At 49.1% G+C, this 13,046-nt stretch overlaps 1 pseudogene; it reads left to right on the forward strand.

Annotated features, from left to right (window-relative positions):
• LOC100088047 overlaps nucleotides 1-13,046 on the forward strand; it is a 59,666-nt pseudogene that overhangs the window by 34,387 nt on the left and 12,233 nt on the right.

Here is a 13,046-nt window from a genome sequence, read left to right on the forward strand (position 1 = left end):
CCAGGGAGCTTAGAATATAGAAGAGACAAACGTTAATATAAATAATAAATTATCCTTATATCCATTAGTGCTGGGAGGGGGGAAGGGGAGAGACCCACTGAATGGAGTGGAACAAAAGGAAAAGAGGCCTTAGGCCAGGCCTCTTGAAGGATACGTGACTTCAGTAAGGCTTTGGAGGCTGGGGGGAGTCATTTTGTGTAAGACATAAAGACTGAAGGTGTTTGAGTCCAGTGGTAGGACATGGGTGAGAGGTCAGGGGCAAGATAGACGGAGTTGAGGTAGAGTGAGTAGGTCGGCAGTAGAGGAGCAAAATGTGTAGGCTGGGATGTAGTATGATAGTGAAGCAGGAGGGTACAAGGTGACTGTGCTTGAAAACTGATGGTAAGGAGTTGCCGTTTGATGTGCAGGTGGATGAGCAACCACTGGAGGTTCTCGATCATGGAACTCTCTCTCTCTGGACAGTCTCCCATTTCTTCCTGCCTACTTGGATGTCCTCATTTCACCCCAAATTTAATATGTTTTAAACAGAACATTTTACCTTGGCAGCCAAACCTGTCCTTCCCCTGACTTTTCCATCACTGTAGATGGCACCACTATCCTTCCTGTCTCACAAACTCATAACCTAGGCATTATCCCCCACTCATCTCTCCCATTTAATCCATCACTATACCCTGATAACATGGCTAAAATCCTCCCTTTCCTCTATCCAAACTACCATGTTAATCCCATGACTTATTCTATCCTGCCTTGATTATTGTATCAGCCTACTGTCTCCTGTCTCATCCCACTTAACTTGATACTTCACTCTGCTGCCCAGATCATTTTCCTCCAAAAACAGTCAGGTCATGTTTCCTCTCTCCAGTGACTGCCCACTTGTCTGCTCTGCCACTTGTCTGCTGTGTCACCTTAGGCTAGTCACTTACCTTCTCTGTGCCTCAGTTCTCTCCTCTGTAAAATGGGCATTAAGACTGTGAGCCCTATGTGGTACGGGGACTGTGTCCAACCCAGTTTACTTGTATCTACATCAGTGCTTAGAGCAGTGCCTTTAACAAATGCCATTATTATTTTTATTATCATTATTTAAATACTCAATTACCTTACTCCCTCTTACCTCACCTCGCTATTCTCCTACTCCAACCCAGCCCACCCACCTGCCTCTAATTCTAACGTTCTCACTGTATCTGAATGTTGTCTCTACTGCTTACCCCTCCCCGGTGTCCCGCCTCTGGATTTCCCTTTCTCATAGCTGATCAACAATTACTCTATCTGCCGTATTGAAGGCATACCTCCTCCCAGAAGCCTTCGCACAGTAAGGCCTCCTTTCCTCTTCTCCACTCTCTGTGTCACCCTGACTTGCCTCCTTCATTCATCACCACCACCCCTCAGTCCCACAACACTTACATACATATCTGTGATTTATTTCTATTAATATCTGTCCACTCCTCTAGACTGTAAGCTCATTGTGGGCAGGCAATCTGTCTCTTGTATTCATTCATTCAATTCAATAGTATTTATTGAGCGCTTACTATGTGCAGAGCACTGTACTAAGCACTTGGAATGTACAATTCGGCAACAGATAGAGACAATCCCTGACCATTGATGGGCTTACAGTCTAATCGGGCGGATTAGACTTGTACTTTCCCAAACACTTAGTTCAGTGTTCTGCAAGCAGTAATAGCTCAATAAATACAGTTGACTGATGGGTGAGGTGGGGGGTAGGAGGAAGTGTTTGCAAAAAAAAAAGTTGCAATCTCCTACCCCTTGTTCTTCAGCTTTGAAACAACTGAGTTGGCTGGACACTAAAGGGTTTAGCCAGAGAGACCTTAAAGGGCAGGATAGGGGAACAAGGACTCTTGGGTTTCATCATCCACATGTGACTTCAGGCCAGGTTCCACAACTCCAAATGGATTTCAGCCAGGACCAGTGAAGAAGCTCCAGTGACAAGTCGCTTTTATGAGATTCATGCTCCAGGCTTTACTGCCCCTTATCTACAGAAGGTGGTGAGTCACAAGTCTCCTCCCCCTTGCCTCCTGCACCAGGTCTGTGTCTTGTCAGCTTGGATGCAGACAAGAGTCCCACATCACCAGCCCACTGCAATGCACTGCTTGGGGTAGGATGAGTCGAAGGAGAATCTACTAGGTTATTACTCCGCAAACAACTCACCCGGCCTTGAGGAGCAGCCCCTTCCAGTGTGGATCCAGGCAAATCAATTCTCAGATTTACTGCACCCTGGAAAGTTGAGGTTGTGGGCCATATTGCCACCACAAAGGGAAGTGTGTGTGTGTGTGTGTGTGTGTGTGTGTGTGCGAGTGCGCGCGTGCATGACAGAGAGAGAGAGACTGAGAGATTGGTTAGCTTTTGGGATAGAATAGTGAGGTGGGGGGCTGCCACTCCTGGTACAAAGGCTTGTTATGGAAGCTGAAGCTCTGTGCTGGGAACTGGTTCTGTTGGACATGACTACTGAGAAGACCTGGGTCCCTTAATTCTATAGATGGGTCAAATCTCTCTGTGTCGACAGTCCTGTATGCAGGGTCACCCTGCACATCCTCAGTCCCTGAAGAAGAGACCTTTCTGTGTGGGGGAGTCGTGGCTTCCAGAGGTGTAGTGTCAGGAACAGGACAGGGTGGCAACGATGTATCTGTTCCATTCATCTCTGAGAAGTGGAGCGTGCCCGAGAACAAGACAGGAGGGGTGTGGTTTGGGAGGACCAGAGCAGTGAGGCTTGGTACTAGAAGTTGATTTAAACAATTTTGCTGGACCTCCAGTGTCTGGAAAACAAATTCCTTTTGGAGTAACTAAGTTGAGTTTCTGAGAGTGGGCCACTAAGTATTGCAGTTAGCTGTGGTATGTCTATACACCTAATTTTTCCTGACGATAGGTTCAGTGTCTGGTGGGGAAGTGGGAAAATTGTGTCTGCAAAAAAAAAAAAAAAGCAACCAGGAAATCTAGGTTGTCTGCAATCTACTAGCCCTCTCTCTTCAACTGTTGAACAACCTGAATCTGCTGGACACTGAAGGCTTTGGCTCCAGAAGTGGACCTCAGAGGGCAGGATGGGGGAACCCTGTCCACTCAGGCTCAGTAATCGCTGTGTGTCTTAAGGCCAGGTTCTACAGCTCCAGGTGGATTTCAGTCAGAAATGGAGGAGAAGTTCCAGTGACACCTCACTTCCATCACATCCAGGCTCTGCTTTGTGCCCGGAGGATGTCTTTGCAGTGAGTTGCATTTCTTGGAAGGGTGGGGAGTGTATGTTTTGGGGGTTGGGGGGGAGAGAAAGGTGGCATGAGTTTCTACGGTTGGCTGAGACCCAGAAAGGAGTCCCAAATCCCCAACCTCAGCATTGCACAGCTCAGAGTAGGATGACTCAAGGGAGTCAACAGTGGTGTGGTGGGGAAGAGTGGAGCAGGAGGTTTTCTATTTGAAATTGACTTGTCCAGTTGTCCTAAATATCCAGTCACTGGAGATTGAGTGCCTGCTGGGGTTCTGAGGAGGGGGCCGCCAAGTACTAATAGGGTAAAGTATTGTAATAATAACGATAATTATGGTATTTAAGTGCTTTCTATGTTCCAAACACTGTTCTATGTGCTGGGGGTAGATACAAAGTCATCAATTTCTCCCACATTGGGCTCATAGTCTTAATCCCCATTTGATAGATGAGGTAACTGAGGCACAGAGCAGTTCAGTGGCTTGACCAAGGTCACCCAGCAGACAAGTGGCAGGGCTGGGAATAGAACTCATGTCCTCTTAATCCCAAGACCATGCTCTGTCAGCTTAAACTGTGGTGGTCAGTATTTGTGACCACCCCTCCCTCCCCCAAAAAAAATCTACCCAAAAAACAAGGTTGTCTGTCACTCCTTATCCCTCTGTCTGTAGCTGTGAGAAATGATGTTCCTGTAGGCTGAGGTGTTCAGTAACAGATGAGGACTTCAGAGGGCAGGAACACAGCCCCTTAGTCTCACTAATCCACGTGTGTCTTCCAGGGCCAGTTTCCTCAACCCCATATGGGTTTCAGCCAGGATGGGTGGGAGAAGCTCCAGTAACAGTCAACCTCCATGAGGGGAATGCTCCAGGTTCCTCCTTGAGACACCCGGAGGAGTTTTTGGTGGCGAGTCCCAAGTTTTTGCCCACACCCCTGCTGGGTGACTCAGACACAGAAGCCCTGCGGTGCTCATCTTGGGGTAGTAGGACCAAGGGTAGACTCTGACCAGCTATTTCTGTCCAAACAGGTGCTGTTGAATGCATTGTCCTGGCCTTGAGGACCATCCCCCTGCAGCGTGGGCACAGTCAAGTCAATCCCCAGACTTGCCCCACCAGTTAGAGATTGAACTGTGGACTGTGTTGCCACCACAAAGGGAATGATTTGTGTGAGTGTGTGTGTGTATGTGTGTGTGTGTGCATGTGTAAAGGGGCTAAGCCTTTGCGGAAGGATAGTTAAGACAAGGCTGCCACTCTAGGTTTGGAGGCTGATTCTGGAAACAGGGTCTGGGGCTCTGTGCAGGGAACTGGTTCTGTCTGACTTGACTGTGGGACTGAGAAGGGCTAGGGCCCTTAATTCTATACCTGGGTTAAACCTCCCTGCATGCACAGTCCTGTCTGCAGGGTCAACCTACACATTCTCAGGCCCTGGAAAAGGGACCTGTCTTGGCCTGGCAGTGGAGGCTTCTGGGAGTTTAGTGTCCAGAGTCAGGCAGGAAGATGATCAGTGTATCTACTCCATTCCTTTCTGAAAAGCAGAGTAGTGAGATTGAGTTGTCAAAGGTGTGGACTGGGTGCATGGAGTGCCAGCATTGTACCCCAAACTGAACTTTGTTCAGTTTGGATTGAACCTCCAGTCCTGGGACTACAAGCACCTCTTGGGCTAACAGATTTGGAGGGGGTGGTTAAGTATTAGTAGGGCAGAGTTTTCTCTTCAACTTAATTGTGACTGATTGTTTAGGTCTGTAGACTTCACAACTCCTGGTGGTAAGGTCATTTGGAGGAGGGAAAACTTAATGCCTCATGTTTTTTGTTTCTTTAAAAAAAAAGTCAAACCATACCCTTTTCTCTCCAGCTTCGAGACGACTGATCCTCTTGGAGACATGAGTGTCTGGCGATTTAATTGTGGTCATCAGCTTTAGATATAGGGCACTCTGAGAAATGCTTATCTTCAGGATCACTAAGCCAGGCGTCCCTGCCAAGGTTTCAAATGTGCATCGGCATGACCAGCGGCAAAGCTCCAGTAGTACCCCACCTCCTTTGGACAGATGCCCCAGGATCCTGTGTTGCCAGAGAAGGCCTCGCCAGTGAGTCTTTTCCTAGTTCCTTGTCTAGACAGCTCTAAGACCTAGCAGGATGTCCCTCAGCCTCAAAGTCTGGCAGTGCATAGGTTGGGGTTGATGGCAGAGGGGAGACTCTGACTAGCTATTAATTGCTGTACAAAGGCAGTACAGTGCACTTCCCTGATCTTGAGGATCATCCCTTCGTAGCTTGGACAGTCTAGTCAGTTTTCACACATGTCCAGCCATTGAGATGGAGCCATGGGAAGGTGCTGCTACTTCAAAGGGAAGGTGTTGCAGTGGTGTGGGTGTGTGGGCGTTGTGTGTGTTAGTGAATGCCTTCGCATGAATCAAACTCCTCACTCTCGGCTTCAGAGCTCTCCATCACCTGGACCCCTCCTACCTCACCTCCCTTCTCTCCTTCTACAGCCTACCCCGTACACTCCGCTCCTCTGCCGCTAACCTCCTCACGGTGCTTCATTCTCGTCTGTCCCGCCATCGACCTCTGGCCCACATCCTACCTCTGACCTGGAATGTCCTCCCTCCTCACATCCACCAAACTAACTCTCTTCCACTCTTCAAAGCCCTACAGAGTGCTCACCTTCTCCAGGAGGCCTTATGCGACTGAGCCCTCCTTTTCCCTCTGCCCCTCCTCCCCTCCCCATTCCCCCTTCTCCCGCCCTCTGCTCTTCCCCCTTCCTCTCCCCACAGCACTTGTGCATATTTGTATATATTATTTATTACTCTATTTTATTAATGATTCATTCATTCAATAGTATTTATTGAGCGCTTACTATGTGCAGTGCTTGGAATGTACAATTCAGGAACAGATAGAGACAATCCCTGCCCAGCAATGGGCTTACAGTCTAAATAGGGGGACAGAAAAAACAAGTAGTCAGGCATCAATACCATCAAGATAAATAGAATCATAGATATAAATTCATCATTAATAAAATAGAGTAATAAATAATATATACAAATATGCACAAGTTTTGTGGAGAGGGGAAGGGGGAATAGGAGAGGGGAGGAGGGACAGAGGGAAACAGAGGGCTCAGTCTGGGGAGCCGCCTGGAGGAGGTGAGCTTTCAGTAGGGCTTTGAAGAGGGGAAGAGACTTAGTTTGGCAGATGTGAGGAGGATGGGCAATCCAGATCAGTGGTAGGACGTGGGCCAGGGGTCGACAGGGGAACAGACAAGAACAAGGCATCGTTAGGAGGTTAGTGGCAGAGGAGCGGAGTGTATCGGTGGGCTGTAGAAGGAGAGAAGGGAGGTGAGGTAGGAGGAGGCCAGGTGATGGAGAGCTTTGAAGCCACGGATGAGGAGTTTCTGTTTCATGCAAAGGTTGATGGGGAACTGCTGAAGGTTTTTGAGGAGGGGAGAGACATGCCTAGAGCATTCCTGTAGATAGATAATCCAGGCAGCAGAATGAAGAATAGACTGGAGCGGGGACAGCAAATGGGAGATCAGAGAGTATGAGGAGAGACAGAATGGGAGATCAGAGAGGAAGCCGATGCAATAATCCAGTCAGGATATTATGAGAGCTTGTACTAGCAAGGTAGCAGTTTGGATGGAGAGGAAAGAGTGGATCTTGGCGACGTTGTGAAGGTGAGACCAGCAGGTTTTGGTGACAGATTGGATGTGTGGGGTGAATGAGAGAGCAGAGTCAAGGATGACACCAAGGTTGCAGGCCTGTGAGACGGGAAGGATGGTTGTGCTGTCCACAGTGACGGGGAAGTCAGGGAGAGGACAGGGTTTGGAAGGGAAGATAAGGAGCTCAGTCTTGGACTTGCTGAGTTTTAGGTGGTGGGTGGACACTGATACCTGACTACTTGTTTTGTTTTGTTGTCTGTCTCCCCCGCTTCGACTGTGAATCTATTTTTGGGCAGGGATTGTCTCTCTCTGTTGCCGAATTGTACATTCCAAGTGCTTAGTACAGTGCTCTGCACACAGTAAACGCTCAATAAATATGATTAAATGAATGAATGATGGATGGGTGGGGGCGGCCTTATCTGGGTGGGAAGTCAGAACCATGACGAAGAGGATACCATTGTTGACAGAAGCTGGTTTTGGAAAATGGGTCTGGGGCTCTGTGGAAGGTGCTGGTTCTGTTTGGCTTGACTGTGGGACTGAAGACCCGGGCCCCTTAATTCTATAGAGTCAAAATCCTGCCTTCCCAATCAACCTGCACATCCTCAGGTGCCAAAGAAAGGAACTCTTCTGTGTCTGATATAGGCTTCTGGGGAAGCCAGATAGGTGGTGCTTTGTCAGGAGTAAGGCAGGGCTGGTCACTGTCTATCTCATCATCTGCTGAGAAATTGAGTTATGAGGATTTTTGGAAATGGATATTAGTGGTAAGCATCACAGTGAGGCACAGTGGATAAGTTGCATTGACAGTCAAGTATACAGATTGGGCAACTGAAAATGCAGGCACTGTACTAGAAACTGATTTTTCTGTCCCATATACAAATGCGCTGGGTACCTCTGGAATCGGGAATACCAGCCCTACAAACCAGATAGTTGGAGGGGAAGGGTCTCTGGGGTACACAGGGGACCAGTGTGAAGCACAGGGTATAGCACAGTAGTGAACAGTACTCACTGAACCTTCCTTGCACATCTCTATTTCCTAGAGAAGGGACCTTTCTCTATCTCATACATGTTGCTCCCAGGGGACTGGCTGTGTTTTTGTGTGTGTGTGTGTGTTTATGTCTGTCCACCCCATTCTTTTCTGGAATCCTGTAGCCTCCAATCTGAGTCTTCATAGGGAGTATAGAAAGTTTTGGTCCTGGATACTGCAGGACTTAGCACTCCCCTTTTTGTCTGCCATTGAACTGGAAACTTCTTGCTCTATAAGTCCAGGCCTCTCCCAGCCTGGGAGTGTGGGGATCCAATGGCAGGTTGGGAACACTGGAGAAGCAACATCATCTGTGGTGGTTCTCCCAGGCCTGTTGAACAATAGGTTGACTCGGAGGGGCGGTGGAGGACACTTGTGAACACTTAATTTTGGAGAAGCTGCATTGTTTGCATCACCACCCGTTTTCTTCTCAACTTGCTGGAGCACCATCAGACCACTCACTGCGCATCGTGCTCTTGAGGGGAATCTAGTCACTAGGGCCACCTCAAAAATCTCATAGCCCGTGAGCAGGAATTTGACTTTGCCTGTTCACTGCTCGGCAACAATGATTCCCCTCCCTCAGTAACTCCCATGCTTATTGCCTTCACCATCTGTTCTAGACTTTTAACTCCTGCCTTAAACCCTCAGTGCCCCCAACTCCCTTCTTGTCACTGAGGCAACTGCCAGTGCTTAATAACATGCTCTGCATTTAGGGAGTTTTGAATCAGTACTATTACTACTACCTAAGACTCCTCGTCCTCCTCCTCTGTCATGTTTTTTCTCGACTTTGCAGCAGTGTTTCACCCTGTGGACCACCCTATGCACCGGTGAACACTATATACTCTCATCAATTTCCCCACCTGAGTCCTCTCCTGGCTTTCCTCCTCTGGTCTTTTTTGCTTGTTCTTCCTCTGACACTTCCTTTGGGTGCCCTCCCAAGGTTGGATTCTCTTCTATTCTCATACTATCCCCATTCCTTTAGCCCACAGATAGTCTCACAGATACAGATGTAAATACCCACTACCTAGCCTTTCTCCCCTACTTCTCAGCCCACACACTTCACACTGGAGGTGAGCTACTCATCATGCCTCTCTCTCATCTCTCACTATTCTCTTGCTTACTCTTCCTTTGACCCTCAAACTCCTCCCCAACCTTCTCATGTGGCAGATTATTGCCATTCCTCATTGAGGAAACTGACATGACACCTTCTCCAGGAGGCTGTGCATGATTAACCCTTCATCTCTCCACTCTGTTTCACCCCCGAAACTGGCACTTGATTGCTCTCATTGCTTAAAGACTTGGGCATTCACTAATCCTTACCTGCTAGGCATTTAAACATTAAAATTGCCAGTAGGAAGCAGTTCTAGAATGACAAATGCCTGTTTCCCCTGCTAGATTGTCCTTTCCTGAAAGGTGGGGATCATGTCTCCTTGGATTGTACTTAATAGCTACTCTTTGCTACGTGCAGGATGGACTTAAAGTTCTGTAACTAATCCAACTGTATTTTAGGGGTAGGATTCACCATTCCAGATGTGCACAAATCAGGACCAGTAGAGAAACATCAGTCTCCCCCTTCGGATGGGCATTTTCTTATCCATGTCTTCAGAGGGGGCCCGGAGAGCTAAGTTGAGTGCTGGGTCCTATCTGGGACAAACGGGAAGCTCCTCCAAGGACTTGTCTGGACTTGGTTGGCTCTGAGTGGCCATGGTAGAAACCGCTACCTAGTGCACCCTAAAACCATTCAAGTTATTTGGGTCCTCCTTTCTGACAAACCATTGCCTGTGTTCACAGGGGAGATGAGGGAAAAAGTGCCAAAAGAATGGATTAGGTCATGACGGACCACTTGGGTTCTCCGGCGGTCCGAGAATATTGACTGTGCAGGGCTTTTTCCATTTTTGCTTTGCAGGTTTGGCCCTGAACACCTTTTGTTCCAGTTTGGGTCCCGCAGCCTTTGCCTTGCAGGTTTTTCCTTGAACCCTTTTTGTTCCAGGTTGGGGCCATCTGCTTTTGCTTTGCAAGTTTGGCCCCGAACCCTTTTCATTCCAGTTTGTGTCCAGCAGCCTTTGACTTGCAGGTTGGGCCCGAAACAATTTGGATCCAGTTTGGAGCCCCTCACTTTTGCTTGGCAAGTTTGGCCCTGAACCCTTTTCGTTCCAGTTTGAGCCCAGGAGCCTTTGCCTTGCAGGTTTGGCCCCAAATTCTTTTTTTTACAGGTTGGGCTCCATAGCCTTTGCCTTGCAGGTTTGGCCCCGAACTCTTTTCCTTCCAGTTTGGGCTCCCCCACTCTTGCCTGGAAGTTTTGGCCCAAGCCCATTTCATTAGAGTTTGGCCCCGCAGCCTTTCCCTTACATGTTTGGCCATGGACACTTTTCATTACAGTTTCGGCCACCAACTCTTGCCTTGCAGGGTTGGCCCTGAACCCTTTTCTTTCCAGTTTGGGCCCCGCAGCATTTGCCTTGCATGTTTTTCCCCAAACCCTTTTCGTTCCAGTTTGGGCCCCGCAGCTCTTGCCTTTCAGGTTTGGCCCTGAACGCTTTTTGTTCCAGTTTGGACCCCGCAGCCTTTCCCTAGCAGGTTTGGCCCCTAACCCTTTTTCTTTGTTTGGGCCCCGCAGCCTTTGCTTTAAATGATTGCACCCCCAGCCTTTGCATTGCAGGTTTGGGCTCAAACCCTTTTCATTCCATTTTGGGTCCCACTGCTCTTGCCTGGAAGGTTTGGCCCAGAACACTTTGCACTGTAGTTCGGGCTCATCAGTCTTTGCCTTGCAGGTTTGGCCTCGAACCCTTTTTTTTCCTGCTTGGGCCCCCCTGGTTTTTTTGCATGCAGTTTTGGCCTCGAACCCTTTTCGTTCCAGTTTGGGCCCCAAAGCCCTTGTCTTGCAGGTTTGGCCCCAAACCATTTTTGTTCCAGTTTGGGCCCCACAGCCTTTGCCTTGCAGGTTTAGCCCCGAACACTTTTGGTACCTGTTTGGCCACTCCAGAGTTTGCCTCGCATGTTTGGCCCCGAGATTTTTCATTCAGGTTTCGGCCCAGCAGGCTTTGCTTGGCAAGTTTGTCCCAGAACCCTTTTTGTACAGGTTGGGCCCTGCAGGTTTGTCCCCAAGCCCTTTTGGTTCCAATTTAGGCCCCGCAGTGTTTGTCTTGCAGGTTTGGCCCCAAAAGCTTTGGTTTCTAGTTTGGGACCCCTAGAGTTTGCCTTTCAGGTTTGTCCGTGAACCCTTTTTGTTCCAGTTTTGTGCCCTCAGCATTTGCCTTGCAGGTTTGCCCCCAAACCCTTCTCGTTCCTGTTTGGGCCAGGCAGTCTTGGCCTTGGAGCTTTGTCCCCGAACCCTTTTAGTTCTAGTTTGGGTGCCCTAGAGTTTGCCTTGCAGGTTTGGCCCTGAACCCTTTTCATTCCAGTTTGGGCCCCACAGTCATTGCCCTGCAGGTTTGCCCCCCAGCATTTGCTTTGCGGGTTTGTCCCCAAACCCTTTTGGTTCCAGTTAGGGCCCCACAGCCTCTGCCTTGCAGGTTTGGCCCTGACCCTCTTTGGTTCCAGTTTGGACCCCACAGCCTTTGCCTTGCAGATTTGGCCCCAAACCCTTTTCATTCCAGTTTGGGCCGTGCAGCTTTTGTCTTGCAGGTTTGGCCCTGAATCCTTAATATTGCAAGTGTGCCCCCCAAGCCTTTGTCTTGCAGGTTTGTCCCCGAGCCGTTTTAGTTCCTGTTTGGACCCCTCAGCCTTTGCCTTGTAGGTTTGGCCACTAATCCTTTTTGTTCCAGTTTGGGCCCCACAACCTTTTCCTTGCAGGTATGACCCCCAACCCTTTTTGTTTCAGTGTGTCCCCCCGCAGAGTTTGCCTTGCAGGATTGGCCCCAAACCTATTTCGTTTCAGTTTGGGTGCCGCAGCATTTACTTTGCAGGTTAGACTCCGATCCCTTCTCGTTCCAGTTTGGGCCAGGCAGCGTTTGCCTTGCAGGTTTGGCCCCGAAAACCTTTGGTTTCAGTTTGGTACCCGCAGCCTTTGCTTTACAGGTTTGGCTCCGAACCATTTTGGTACCAGTTTGGCCCCCGTTAAGTTTGCCTTGCAGGTTTGCCCGAATGCTTTTGATTCCAGTTTGAGCCCCCTAGAGTTTACCTTGCAGGTTTGGCCCCGAACCTTCTCCATTCAGGTTTGGGCACTGCAGCCTTTGCCTTATAGGATTGGCCTCGAACACATTTCGTTCCAGTTTTGGTCCCACAGCCATTGCCTTCCAGATTTCCCCACCCAGCCTTTGCTTTGCAGGCCTGGCCCCGAACCCTTTTTGTTTCAGTTTGGGCACCGCAGCCTTTGCATTGCAGGTTTGGCTTCAACCCTTATTGGTTCCAGTTTGGGCCCTGCATCCTTTGCTTAGCAGATTTGGCCACGAACACTTTTCTTTTCCTTGTGGGCTCCTAAGCCTATGCCTTGCAGGTTTGTCCCCGAACTCTTTTTCGTTCCAGTTTGAGCCCACCTGCTCTTGCCTTGCTGGTTTGGTCCTGAACGCTTTTCATTAGGTTTTGGGCCCCCTACCCTTGAAGGATTGGCCCGAACCCATTTCTTTCCAGTTTGGGCCCCCCACCTTTGCCTTCCAGATTTCCCCACCCATCCTTTGAGTTGCAGGCCTGGCCCCGAACCCTTTTTGTTCTAGTTTGTGCCCCGCAGACTTTGCATTACCAGTTTGGCTTCAAACCCTTTTGGTTCCAGTTTGGGCCCCACATCCTTTGTTTGCCTTGTAGGTTTGGCCCCAAACACTTTGCATTCCAGTTTGGGCCCCCCACACCTTCTCTTACAGGTTTGGCCCTGAACCTTTTTCGTTCCAGTTTGGGGGCCCCCTGCTTTTGTCTTCCAGATATGCCCCTACCTAGCCTTTGCCTTGCAGGTATGTCCCCGAACTCTTTTTGTTCCAATTTTGCTCCCCATCCTATGACTTGCAGGTTTGTCCCCAAACCCTTTTCCTTCCAATATCCCCCCCATCTCTCCCCCCGCCCCCAGCCTATGCTTTGCAGGTTTACCCCAAATCCTTTTCCCTCCAGTTTGGGCCTCCCAGACTTTTTGCCTTGCAGGTTTGGCCTCAAATCCTTATTGTTCTATTATGGGACCCTCCACTTTTGCCTTGCGGGCCTGGCCCCGAACCATTTTATTCCCAGTTTAGGAACAAAATTGTTCCTCAGTGCTTCTCCTCG

Source organism: Ornithorhynchus anatinus, chromosome X1, assembly GCF_004115215.2.
Source record: "Ornithorhynchus anatinus isolate Pmale09 chromosome X1, mOrnAna1.pri.v4, whole genome shotgun sequence".
NCBI classification, from domain to species: domain Eukaryota; kingdom Metazoa; phylum Chordata; class Mammalia; order Monotremata; family Ornithorhynchidae; genus Ornithorhynchus; species Ornithorhynchus anatinus.